The sequence below is a fragment of the Macaca nemestrina genome, unplaced genomic scaffold (assembly GCF_043159975.1).
Source record: "Macaca nemestrina isolate mMacNem1 unplaced genomic scaffold, mMacNem.hap1 Scaffold_59, whole genome shotgun sequence".
Lineage (NCBI taxonomy): Eukaryota > Metazoa > Chordata > Mammalia > Primates > Cercopithecidae > Macaca > Macaca nemestrina.
Genome location: NW_027257758.1, coordinates 350,770 through 364,939, shown reverse-complemented (window position 1 = coordinate 364,939; position 14,170 = coordinate 350,770). Strand labels below are relative to the sequence as shown.

Genomic DNA, 14,170 nt, shown 5'->3' with positions numbered 1-14,170 from the left:
CCCACGGTGCACTGAACGCACTCAAACAGAACCGGACGCAGACACACGCTTTCAGCCCAGGGGAAACACTGGCAGGGTCGGAAAAGCAAGCAGCGCGTGCGGGAGCTCAGAACGCGCCCTGCCCCGGCCCGAGACCCCGCCCCGGCCCGGTCCCGCCTTTTTGTCTGCCTCACCCCTCCCCGCCCGGCACGTACTGGCCCCGCCCTTCGCGCGGCGTTTTTTGTTGACCCGGAAACGGATTCTCCGGAGCCAAGGTCCGCTCGGGTGAGTGCCCTCCGCTTTTTGTGGCCAAACCCAGCCACGCAGTCCCCTTCCTGCGCCATCCTCCATACCCGGGGTCTGTGGGTCTCCACGGACGTCACAGGCTCGGCAACAGCCCCACTGTCGGCGGGGAGCCCCGCGACGCCCTGAAATGCTCCGAAGCCTGTCGCTCAGTTGCCAGATCTGCGTCTGTGTCCGGTTCCATCACTGAGGTCGCCCCGTCCAGCCCTTCTACCCTAGTTCTCTTCACTGTCCGCCCATCCTATCGCGCGCCGCGTCAGGTCCCCATTCGGCACATGGCTTGTCTCCCGTCGTCCCCACCCTTGCCCCTCTTGGCAGCTCAGGGCAGCCCTGGGATTTGGCAGACGCCAGTCCTCCCTGAGATGCCTCCCCATCCTTTCCTCCGCCAGGCCCTACGTCTCCGCAAACCCCCCGCTTCGGGGTGACCGCTTCAGACAGGAAGCTGAGTCCGGGCCTGGGGTAAGGGACCTGCCCAATCCTGTGACAGCCCGCGTCCTTCTGACAGTCACCTCCCACTAGCGGTGACCTTCCCGGTGCCCCACTGAGAAGTGGGCTCTTCCTTGGCAGGGGCTTCTTCACTGTATCGCTGTGGATGTCGAGGTGGGGCAGGATCGTGAGGAGAAAACAAGAGAAGAGGGAGGTAGGGCCAGTGAGGGACAAAAGGGGAGGGAAATTTAGATGGGAAGTGGATGGGTGTGAGGAGTTTGAACAAACACTGAGAATGAAGGAGAGTGACCTGAGCAAGTAGTAGTGGGGTAAATGGAAATAGACAAAACGGCAATCAGCAGAGATGTGGAGGACAGAATACAATGAGGAGGCCCTGACTGTCAGTAGCAGAGGGGGCAACAGAAGCCTAATTCTCAAATTCCTTAGATGATTTTCTGATTTCCAAATTAGTTTCCCTTTTAAATTTCTTGTATCAGGTTCAGTTTATGAGGCCTCAATACTTTTCAGTCTTTTTTTTTTTTTTTTTTTTTTTTTTTTTTTTTTTTTTTTTTTTTTTTTGAGACGGAGTCTCGCTCTGCCGCCCAGGCTGGAGTGCAGTGGCCGGATCTCAGCTCACTGCAGGCTCCGCCTCCCGGGTTCACGCAATTCTCCTGCCTCAGCCTCCCCAGTAGCTGGGACTACAGGCGCCCACCACCTCGCCCGGCTAGTTTTTTTGTATTTTTTAGTAGAGACGGGGGTTTCACCGTGTCAGCCAGGATGGTCTCGATCTCCTGACCTCGTGATCCGCCCGCCTCGGCCTCCCAAAGTGCTGGGATTACAGGCTTGAGCCACCGCGCCCGGCCACTTTTCAGTCTTAATTATGTATTGAAAATACTTTTTGTTTGGTAAATACTTTTACATTAATTCAGTGTGCACTTTGTAAGAATATGGATGATTTGAGTTAGTTTAGTTTTCAACATCTTCCTCTATTCCTTTATATGATCTCTGTATTTAATGACTGTAGGATACAATTTCCAACTAAGTATAAATATCAAGTTTTCTTTGTGCTGTTTTCTGAAATTATTGAAGGATGGGCTGAATTGTCCTAGAACTTTGTTCCAACAGATTCCATGTGTTCATAATGAATAAATTGCTCAAAGATATTTCGAAAGCTCACCTTTTATGTTTTTTATTGCCAATAATTACATCTTTTTAATTTTTATATTTTTGGATGACTTAATGTGATGTTCTGGAAAAGACAAATGTTTTTAGTCAATATGATTAAAACCGTGAAAGACAAATTGCTATTACTTAAGAGTGGGAAATTTGATCTCAAATCTTTAGGGGGCAGGGATGTTAAGGGAAAACTGCCACTGTCGCATCCAGATCATGTCATTCCTGTTAAGCTGGTGCCGGTTACTGTCTACTGGCTTCTGTTCACCTTTCCACCTGCCCCAAGACATACACATAGTGACATAAGGCAGTGGATAGGGAAAGAGCTAGACTTTTTAAAGTAAGCACAGAACAAAGGTGTCTTTCTAATGAGGAGGAGCTGTTGGTTCCGGGAAGGAAGCTTGGAGGAGAAGGGGCAATAAGATTTGGGTATTCAGGATCCAGAAGTGAGAGAGAGCTTGGGAAGCTCAGGAACCGGAGAAAGAAAAAGCATTGCCCATTCTCACCCATGACCCTGTGCTCAGCAGGTACTAGCAGAGACTTCAGCAGGAACCAGAGAAAGAAAAAGCATTGCCCATTCACACCCATGACACTGTGTTCAGCAGGTACTAGCAGATACTTCAGGCTCTGTGACTAAAAGGGATCAGACCAGTTCATATACCCACAGCTGCCATGTAAGGATGTGTGTGGACTTTACTAGGGAAGAAGGGTGTTATGAAGGAAGGGGCAGAAAAACTCACCTGTTGGTCTCCAGGTAGAAGTTTATTGTCCCGAATTCCTGGAGGTTCAGTGAAAAGCAGAAGATTGTCTTTTTCACATGTTGAGTTATGCCCCCATATATGTGGTTGTGGTAAAGAAAGAGGGTATGTCGATGGGAAGTCCTGAAATGCATGTTCCTAACATTCAGCAGGGACTTCTCAAGACACATCTTGCCTTAGAAAGAAGCTCAGAGAAGAAAAATGGAGAACAATTAGATATGACATTTTCACTGGAAAAAGTCATATTATTCACTGATTGTTTTGTCATCTCCCTCCTTAAATGTTGTTTTTAGGATTTCGTAATATCTGACCCTGCCTAACACATTTCCTAACTCACTCATAGCCTTCCCTTAACTTCATCCCATCTTCACAGTATCACACTGTGACCCAGTGATTTCTAACTTGTGAAGTTCCATTCGGGGGATCATATGGGAAGGCCTTCACACCCAGACATGGTGTGGAAGTGGGCCACATAATGTCAGTGAGGCAAGTATGGATCGTTTAGGGATGATGCACTGTCAGATCTTGTTGACCATGATTAGAAACACTGTGCATATTAGTAGTGAATTAATGCTGGGAATACCTGACAAATCCTGGAAAAGAAGATTAATGAGAGGAAATTTGTTCTGCCCAATTGTATAATGCATTTGAAGCTTAAAACAATGAATCAGTATTGATCTAGCCTCAAAATATTAATGATTTGGATTAGAAGGAAGACTTTAGAAAATGATAGCTATGACAAATTAAAGTAGCATTTGATCCACACGATGGAGTTTGTTTATTCAGTAATTGCTTTAAGAATGGAATCAACGTAAGTGTCTAACAGGAGGGTATTTTAGAAATTGTTCACAGCACGTCTGTTCCAAGGAGACCTTGATGTTCATAGATTTGTAAAGAATGCTGCTTACTAGCACACTGACTTATCTGCAAATGTCTGAGGGTTCCTCCACTTGGGTAACTTGGGGGTTTGATCGCAGAGTAAATAAATGGTACATTTTATATTGTAATATAGCAAGATGCAGCCCACAAACTGTAGATACTCTTAACTACCACATAAAGTTCATCTACTGCTTTAACCAGAACTTGATACTGTATGTATGCTTTTGTAGATTTGGATAAAATGACAATTCATTATTATTTCCAGTTCACAAAGTAATTGTGAGGCTGAATACATTTTATTATTTTATAGATGTATGTGTAAAATGAATTTTTCTGCGTGACTCATTTTTGATGTATTTTAGATGATATTTTATATTTTGTAGTTTAATTGTATGTACACACACACAAATACACACTTAGGGGTCTTATTATGTTTCTGTAGCGAAACCAAAATCCTTCCTTCATGCCGTTTGACTTTATGTTTTCCTCAGGAAGGCAGGACCTATTTTATATGATAAAATATTATGTTTTATTGAGTCCACTTATGATATTGTTTAATATTATGAATATTTACATGACTTATTTTAAATTTCCAACTAACATAGATTTACATGAAATTTGACATCTTTATTTTTTTCTTTTCACAACTATTTTGACTATATCCTCACCAAAAATCAAAATTTAGACAAAATTGGCTTTTAGACTAATTCTCATTTTTTACATGTGAAAGACTACATGTGACTTTTAAGTCTAGGTTGCCCTGAGTCTGCAGTCACCGGGGTTTTATGTCACTGTGTCCTCCAATCTAATAATATTATTTTCAGGCTATATTCATGTCATTTCAATGTCCTCATTAAGTTTTAAAATTTCTTTACATGGGCCTACAAATTTATTTCAAATGTTCCTCATAATATTTTGCTATTGTAAATAGAGACTGATTTTGTGTGTTTGCTTTGTTTAAAGATTAATGTTACTAAACAGGAAATACTGATTTCAGCTTATTCAGAATAGTTTTGCCCACTTTTTAAATGTTCTTATTAGTATTGATAATTAGAATGGATTCTACTTTTTCAAGTTTACAGTCACATCATCTGAGAATAACTACAGTTTCATGTCTTTGACTCCATTTTTGTAGTCCCTCTCCTTTTCCGTCTTGTTTTGGTCCCACCTCAGGCATCATGTGCAGTGGTGAATGGCATCAGCCCCAGCCAGCCTCCTTATTCCAGCCTTACCTTAAGTGGAAATGGTTCTTTTGTTAACTCTTCAATATATAGTTTAGATTTTATTGATTAAGAATAATTAGTCCTCACAATTCGATATGATTTTTAAAGATTTTAAATTATTTTTAAAGATTTAAATTATTTGAAAGTGTTTTTTCAAACATCAGTTGATGTGATTGTTTTTAATCTTTAAAATTAATATGTGAAAGTAATACGTTTTCTAGTATGGAATTATCCTTTTATTATTTTAATTAACTCCACTTTACAATGCTCTGGTATTATTTAACCATACCAGTGATGGCCACGTGACCAAAATAAATAGCCAAATGGCTAAAAGTGTATTAATGATTTTTGCAAATATAATTAATGAAAATTGTTGGTTAAAATTCTAGTTATTGTTGCATTTATGTTCATTTTGATTAGCATAATAAACTAATGAGGACAGGCTTATTTTTCTCCTTCAAAAGCATTTACGTTACAAAGGAGGTAGAAGTGATTTGACATGAACTCTGATGTATAACTTAAACATTAAAATTAGCTAATCAGATTTTTTCTGCTGATTACTGAGGGAAAGTTTTAACTCTATTTTCATGGAAATTAATCAATGTATCATGTATTCATGTTAGAATACAATTGTTCTGATTTCTTAGATTTTGAATTACTACTTTTAAATAAATACAGTCTCTTTTATTTACCTGTGTTTTTTTCTTTCCACCATGAGTCTTTTTGGTTTCATGATCTTGCTCTCAAAACTTTAAAATTATTGATTTCTGTCAAATCTGTTCATTCATTACATTATTTTATTATTTATTAAATTCTTTTAACTTTTTAACTTTTATTATTATGTACTGCATTTGTAACAATTTGGAAAGTCAAGTAACTACTGTTTTATTTTTCTTTATCTTGGTTTATGAGTGTTTTTAAAGTTTTACTTTCCTTGAAGATCACAGCTGTAGCCCCAATTCTATGGTTCTGGCTACTTTTATTTATCAGACTTACTAATATCATGAATGTAATTGGAATACTCCTTTGATTTTACTGGTGACATATACCCACTAGTGTACTGAGATGGGGAAAAAAAGTCTTTACAACTCAGATAAATATAGAGTTGATATTTATTATTTATGTAAGTGTGATCTTGTTATTAAATTCCTCTATCATATTTATGGAATTAGCAATTTCTCTTTGAATCCAGACGTTTCTAGTCATGTGTATTTCCAACATATGTTTTTAGCCACATACACTTTTTTGAATATCATATTTGGTGTTTAATTTTTGCTAGGATTATAGGCTGGACTCCAGATCCAAACTCGACATGTAGCAGACCCACTAAAAACATACATTAAGCCCCTAGCACTGTTTTAATCTCCGTGGCCTGGCTGAGCTTCTGCCATCTGTCCTCCTAGGCACTGTGAGGTCTGGACATCTCATTTGGCATAACTCAGCAGTGGCCATTGGTGGATCTCATCCTTAGTACTACTCCCTGCTGGCAAGGGTGGCCCAGGCCCACATAAGCCATTGCTGGGCTCCTTGGAGGACTTAGAGAATCCTGAGATTGCCCATGAGGATGGGCATGCCTCACAGTCTAGCACCCATCTTTACTGATGCCTGTAGAGATTTAGAAGCTCACAGGGGTCTTTGATGTCTTTCTTATGCCTCCATTGTCTGCAGTGTGACTCCCATACTCCTAAGCCAAGGTAGAGAATTTTGAGGAGGCTTGTATGGAGGTTTATGGTGACCCCCATGGTTCTGTGAGACTGGTAGAAGGCACAGACCCCTTAGACTTCTCCCCCAGAGGAATATGTGAGACTAGTGGAGGAAAGGAGAGTAATGAAGTATGCATTTAGCATCCCAGGCTATCATTGCACAGCTCTAAGGAGAAATACAGGGTGTCTTATGGCAACTGGCACAGCTCTGTGAGACTGGGAGATATTGAACAACCTTGAAAAATCAAGGAGATGTGACCCTACTGAAGGAACAAAATAAATCTACAATAATTGACCATAAAGAAATACAGGTTTTTGGCTAGGTGCAGTGGCTCACACTTGTAATCAAAGCACTTTGGGAGGACGAGGTAGGCAGATCACTTGAGGCCAGGAGTTCAAAATCAGCTTTGCCAACATGGTGAAACCCCAGCTCCACTAAAAATACAAGAAAAAAAAATTAGCTGGGCATGGTGATGGGCACCTGTAATCCCAGCTACTCAGGAGGCTGAAGCAGGAGAATTGCTTGAACCCAGGAGATGGAGGTTGCAGAGAGCTGGTATTGTGCTATTGCACTACAGCCTGGACAACAAGAGTGAAACTCCGCTAAAAAAAAAAAAAAAAAGAAAGAAAGAAAAGAAAAAGAAATGGAGGTTTCTGAATTTCCTGACAAGAATTAAAGATAAATTGCCTTAAAGGAGCTCAATGAGCTGTGAGACAACACTGATAGACAAGTAAAATCTGGAAAAGAATACATGAACAACATGAGTATATCAACAAAGAGAAACCATAATAAAAGAAATGTAGATTCTGGGGCTGAAGAACACAGTAACTGAACTAGATCAATACAGGGTTTCAAGAGCTGACTTGATCAAGCAGAAGGAATAACCAGTGAACTCAAAGACCGGTTATTTGAAATTATTCAATCAGAAGAGCAAAAAGAAAAAGAATCTTTTAAAAAGTGAAGAACCTCTGTCTGACTTTGCTAAAAATTGGAGGTTCCTAAGAACTCCTTCCCCGCCACCCCCCGCAAGGCAGACTCTTGCTCTGTCACCCAGACTGGAGTGCAGTGGTGTGATCTCGGCTCGCTGCACCCTCCACCTCCCAGTTTCAAGCGATTCTTGTACCTCAGCTTCCCAAATAGCTGGATTACAGGTGCCTGCCACCACGCCCAGCTAACTTTTATATTTTTAGTAGAGAGGGGGTTTCACCATGTTGGCCAGGCTGGTTTTGAACTTCTGACCTCAGGTGATCCTCCCGCCTTGGCCTCCCAAAGTGCTGGGATTACAGGCATGAGCCACCATGCCCGACAAGAACTCCTTTTTATGTTAGATTTGCTAGGGTTTAGCAGCTCACAGAACCCAGGAAAACAGTTTGCTTAGCTGATTTATTACAAAGGACATTTTAAATATTACAAATGAACAGCCAGCTAAAGAGTTACATACAGCAAGTTTTGGATGGGTCTTAGTTTTAGGAGGTCTGTCTCCAAGCAGTTGGCATGTACCATTCTTTCAGCATGTGGATGGCTCTTCACTCATGCAGAAGCTCTTTGAATCCCACCATTCAGGGATTTTTACAAAGTGTTCATCTAGTAGGCATAATTGTTGTCAACTCGATCTCCAGCCTCTGCCCTTTACCAGAGGATAAATCATTAAAAAATTGATCCCTTTTGAGGTAGAAGGATCTCGTCCTCATGCTCCTCAGTTCCTTCCAGAATCAGCTTCCAGTTCAGCTGCAGAACAGGTTCTGGTGGTGGCTGGAGTAGCCCAGGCAGGTGCCGTCGGGTCTGAGTTCACACTGGTGTCCGTGTGGTCTCCAGTTACGGTGTGGGCCGTGGGGTCTGACTTCACACCGTTGCCCATGTGGTCTCCAGTTACAGTGCTGGCCATGGAGTCTGAGTTCACACTGGTGCCTGCTTGGTCCTCAGTTACAGTGCTGGCCATTTGTGCCTTTCTGGGAAGTTAGAAGGAGGATCATTTCATCACCTCTCTGTCCTCCCACACCTGATCTATGCTGGGCCACCGTGAATTCTTCCTTTTAACTGTTTCTCTCATCACGGGCAACGCTGGTGTTCTGTGGTCAATGTTTGCCATTTCTGAAAACGGATTCTGTGTTTCTTTATATAATCACCTGGTCTCTTTTACGAATTTCGCTTTTCTTTAAGAAAATCATCGTGCTTTTATCTCTTCAATCTCAACTCTGTTCCCTGACACAGGCTCTTACCAGCTCGAAAATTAAAAGTAATCTTTGATTATACTTAATACTTTCTAAAGTTTTCAAAAGTTTATCAGCACGTGGGTTACTGAACATTGACTGTTTATTTAATGGAAAATTACATTCTAAGTAGAGTATTAGAGTGAAAATGATCTTTTGATTTAATTAAAATATTCAGGTAAAAATATTAAAATGCCTTCGCCAAACTTCATGCCTGTGTATCGTGAAAACATTAAGCTGCTCTCTGCTCCCGGGAATACATGAGTAGAGTATGTGTTTGAAAGCGTCATTCCAGTCTTAAGTTTTAGGTATTCTTAAAGGGGTTGGCTGGAGAAGTGACATTTAGCATTGAGTGAACGTTTGACAAAGATTTGTCTCGATATAAAAATAGTTAAAAACAATGTTTAGTGTTTCCTGTCAGGGTTCACCCATTAAAGAATGGTCTTGTAAAAAACTCATCGAGAGTGTCGGCGCCCAGAGGTGCTACCTTGCCCACAGTTGTGTCATCTGCTGTCACCAGGCGACACGCCCAGCGTTTAGCTGCGCGTCAGATGTGGCCACGGGGCCACAGGACATCCCTGCGGACGGATGTTCTTATGCAGATTAATGAGGATGGAGACCGCTGCAGAACTGTAAGCCCCCCAGGGGCTGACGGAAGCCTGGGAATACCCGAGACACCAGAGTCGCTGCTGCCCTGGGTGGAAGGAAACCTGCCCTGGAAGATGGGAAATGCAATAAGGAGAAAGTACCAAGGTACATGATGCTGTGAAAATGGAGATGTTTTAATTAAATTAACAATTAAAATCATTTTAATTATGTGAATCATTTGAACTCATGTTAGTTCTTTTTAGGAAATTAATACTTAAAGCAAGTTTGTTTTCTGAATTGTTTGAATTAATTGAGTCAGCACAAGAGTTAGCATTGATATCTGACCCTCTTCCAGGGTTGGGGCAGAGGAGATGGGGGCAGAGGAGACGGGCCTCCCACCCGCTTTCCCCTGGAGCTCAGCCAGAAATTCCCATTGAGGAGCCCTCAGCTCCCCGAGAGCCAGGAGCTCTTGCGGAGAGGCCGCTGTCGGCATGCCACCCGCTTTGATGGCCCTGCGCTGCCATCCCTGCGCTCCAAGGGCCGGAACCTGACACTGCCTGTGCCAGACGGGTCTCAGGGAGGTGCCAGCCAGGGGGTATGCATGGCGAGGCCTGAGCATCGCTGTCGGGATTCCGTGGCTGCCGGTTTCACTGTCTCGCTGTTTGTCCCCGTAGCAAGACTCATGAGGTTCCTTGAGGACAAGACCCCCTCCTTCCACCTGGTCTGTTTCCTGAACATTCTCTGCACTAGTACAGCCCCGGGATGCAGCCCTCGGGAATCAGGGTGTCGGCCATAGTAGGGTGGGTCGCTCTGCAGGGCACCATGATGGATGTTAGCCGCTGTGCTTCACTTTGGGGACATGTTTAAGTACAAAAGTAATTTTAAAATTTCACCATTATTTCAAGACAGCTGAGAGCCTATTAGCACAGAATCCCTGGTCTGAATGAAATCAAACGGTTCTTATTAATTATTCATGATACCATGAATATGTAGCCTTATTTTTTATAATTGCCAGTCTGTATAATTAACCTTTCATTTGGTTAAAGTACTTAACAGTAAGTAGAGCTGTAATTTCAACTGTTTATAAAGCATATGGAAGAATGTTTAAATGTTTAATTAGAACCACTTTTTTTAGTTTCATAGAGAATTTTTTTTCTTGTCAACGAGAGTCTTTAATTATTTAAACCAAAAGAGAAAAACAGACCAGAAAAGAAAAACAACTAGTAAAGCTCGGAACTGCGAAGGTGGCATCATTCCGTTAGTCTCGGATTTTGCTTGCTGGGTTTGTGACGTGGTCAGAGTCCTTGTCTTTGATTTCCTAACACAAGTTGTTAAAGTTGGAAGTGAGTGTGAAATTGAGTTACTCTAGCTTTATTCTTTCACGGACGAGAAGTGAATTATCCTCAGCAAGGTGGGTGCGGGCGTGGTCCCCGGGGTTCACTGTGGTGAACAGGCCGCCCTTGTGGAGAGCCAAGTTCGTCATCACTGGGACAGAGCCCAGGACACTTCCCCGGCTGGCCAGCCTCTTCCTAGAACCCCACACATTGCAAAGGATGGAGTCCAGATCTATGCCATAAAGAAACGAGGGTGGTTACAGAAAGCACCACGATCTCAGCTGAGTGGCTCTGAGGACCCCAACGTTGAGGCACCTCAGCATCCTGTGTGGCTCAGGCTGTGCCCAGCAGGGAGGCCGGCCCGATTGAGCTGCGGTCTCCACCCTGAGAGTGAGGGCTCCTTCCCCCAGCGCGGGTTAAAGCACCGTGTGTCCACCTGTGCAGTGGCTGGTCCCAGTGGCCCTGGAGGGCTGAAACCCTGGGTCCTGCCACTGGTCCGGGGCATCCGTTTCCCCTTCCTGCAGTTCCTGTGTCTGTGTGTCCAGGGGGCTCCGATCCCTGTCTTAGGACCATGGCTGAGGGGTCAAGTTCACCCTCTTTGGAGCTGGCCCGGATCTTGGTTCTGTGGATCCTCGCTGTGTGGCTCTGGAGCAGTTCTGTCCTCAGGAGATGGATCCTCACAGCAGCCTCTTGGGGCCATGAGGAGAATTGATAGGACGACCCCCGGGTAGCTGCTCAAAGCCCTGTGCGGGGCCAGCCCTGTGTCTCCACCAGTTCCTTCGCTCTGTGCTCCCCCCCACTGTCACATCGCCAGCCTTTATTTCCTTTTCCTTGGACCCAGGCAGTGAATGCTCCGCTGGTCTTGGCAGCCCCTTCTCTAGTCTCTCCTCAAATCACTTCCTGACGGACTGCCGTGACTAGCCATCGGCGTGACCAAAACCCCACAAAATAGAACCCAACTTTCCTATTAAGCTGTACAGAGCTGTCCCAGCCCCACTTTTCACAGGCTGGCCTCATTCGCCATGGGATCCGTGGTTCTCACCTGGGGCTGTGGGTGCCCCTGGCATCTGGTGGGGAGTGTCAGGGATGTCCCTCCAGGCCTAGTACAGTCCCCCAGCCGGTGGCCGGCAGACAGCAGCACCCAACCTGATGTCCCTGTGGCTTCTGGTTCCCCGAGGCTGGCTGTGCTTTGCTGCCTCTACATGCTCTCAGATGGGTGCCCTCTCTCCACCTTCACTGGTTATCAGTGTTCCACCCATTAGAGCTCAAAGCACTGCCTCCCGGCAATGCAGCCCCTTCTCCTGGCCTGCCGTCTGCCTGTGCCACGCGGTCTGTACCGTGTCCTCACGGACTCATCAGAGCGAGGCTCCCAGGGATGGAGAGGTTCCTGCTTGTGTCTCTGTCCCACCTTCTCTGGACCTGGCACCGTGGCCTTTGCCGACAGAGGTCTTGGGTTGATTGTCAGCGAAGCAGAGAATCTTTATGGCTCTAAATGACTGTGAACATGCTTGATTGGGTTATTTTAAAAATAATTGTATATGTAAACATTTGAGTGTGACACAGGTGGATTTTTGGGCTAATGGTCTTGTTCTTCAGGGAGTAACCACAGGCCCATCCACAGGGACCATTTTCAGCTGATTTATGGAACGCTGTTCTACCTGGTTAACTTTCAACCTTATCTCACCCTGAGAGGTAGGTCAGCATGTGACGAAGATCACTGGTTTGAATCCTAATCTGCTCCTTAGGAGCTGCACCTTCCATGCCTTCGTTTCTTCCTTGGTTAGGTAGGGAAGGTATGAGCTACCTCAGAGTTGTGAGTGAGGCCTGCATCGAGTGACCGCATTAAAGTGACAAGGACTGCACCCGGAGTGTTGATATTTAAAGACCTTTAAACATCGCGATGCCGCATTTTGGTACCCAGGTAAAACAGCAAAGTTATTTCAGATGCAGACACAGACCCTCGGTGAGGTGGGGGGCTGATGGCAGGAGATGGACCACCGACCCTGTAACGAGGGCGTGGTCTGTTCGAGGCTGAACGAAGTGCACATCATTGCATGTACCACAGAGGTCCCTCTCGTGAAGTCCTGGAAGGGTCCATGTGGCTAAGCCATGTGGTCTGTCCATGATGTCCGGCAGGAGCAGAGCTTTCGGGTGCAGCCTTGCTCTTGTGCGCACAGCCCTCAACGGTCTCAAAAGTCTGAGGCTTAAAGCAGGCTTGGGGTTTCCTTACACCTCCTGGACATCTAATTTGCCTGGCAAACATGTTTTTCTTGGGTGTAAAGGTGAAGGAGTGGGTGATTCTGGTGAAAGTGTACTAATTACTGTACTTCTGGGTCAGTGGCGCTTGGTTGAAGACACTATCTGCCCTGGATGGACATCTCTGGGGTGGTGAGAACCGGTGGCTGGATGTCGCGGGGTTGCCAAGAAGATGCCAATTTTCTCCTTTTTCCTGAGTAACAACACCCTGCTTTGTTTAGGGAAGCAGCACACCCAGCTGAAAATCCAATTCTCTTGCACGGCGGAGCGGCTGGTGACACAGGTCCAGATGCTGGGATACTGATGGGGGGTCCTGGAGTGGGAGGTTTCAGGAGGCTTTCCCGACCCACAGCAGCCCTGGGCCCTTGTCCGGCCTTCTTGCCCGGGGCAGGACACCTGGAGGGAAAGCAGCTTCGGGGGCCCGAGGGCCAGAAGGCAGAGTCCTGGCATGTGAGGCAGGCCTGGGCCAGGCTCCTCGGAGGATGTCACCGACCTGCTGCCCATGCAGGGACCACCCACCTCTGACCCCCAAGCAGATTTTCCTCCGTAGCTGAGTGAAATCCTGGTACGGCGAGTGAGGCAGTCAGAGGCACCTTTTGTGGAAGGAGGACAAAGCTGGAGAGAAAGAGGTTTTCCTAAAGGCACAAGGCGCTGATTCTGCGTTATGGATAATTCCTAGGAGTGTGGTTGCTGGTGGGTGGAAAACTGTAGCCAGAGAATAAGTGGGAGTGGCACTTGCTGGTATTTAACTGATTCGTTCACGAATGGTCCGAACCGTTCCAGTGAAAAGAACATTTCGGACACAGAAGTTTTCATCCTGCCTGACAATCAGTGTGACCGTGGGCTGTTCCATCCTTCCTGGGCGACAGTGAGAGGGTCTCAGGCCCTTTCGGCCCTGTGCTGGCATTTCCCCAGGGTGTGTGCCCCATCCCGAATAGGCTGGAATGCCTCTGGGTGCAGCTGAGCCTCTTGAAAAGGGAAGAGACATGTGATGTGCTCTGGCTGAACAGGAAAATGAGGGAGGACAGTGAGAGGGGCCTGGAGGTGAGAAGGATGGTGAGCAACACTGGGGACAGAGGACGTAGGGTAACACCAGGGACAGGGGGACAGAGGGTAACGCCGGGGACAGGGGCATGGAGGGTAACGCCGGGGACAGGGGATGGAGGGTAACACCACTTCTCCAGGTGCCTTTAGGGGATGCTGCTGCCTCTCGCACCCCAGAGTGAAGTCAACAGGATTCTGTCCCGAGGAGCCCCAGAGCCTGGCAGCTGGGATTGTCGCAGTATGAACCACTGTTCACTAGCTCTGCACCCTGGGACAGGCTCCCTGGTGTTTCC

General features: G+C 45.5%; 1 long non-coding RNA gene across 1 annotated transcript; it reads left to right on the top strand.

Moving 5' to 3' along the window:
- The first annotated feature begins 200 nt into the window (after positions 1–200).
- On the top strand, positions 201–9,477 carry LOC139361543 (uncharacterized). The gene is made up of 3 exons (XR_011619103.1): positions 201–264; positions 672–922; positions 9,176–9,477. It is a non-coding gene; the product is annotated as an uncharacterized lncRNA (long non-coding RNA).
- Positions 9,478–14,170: the final 4,693 nt, after the last annotated feature.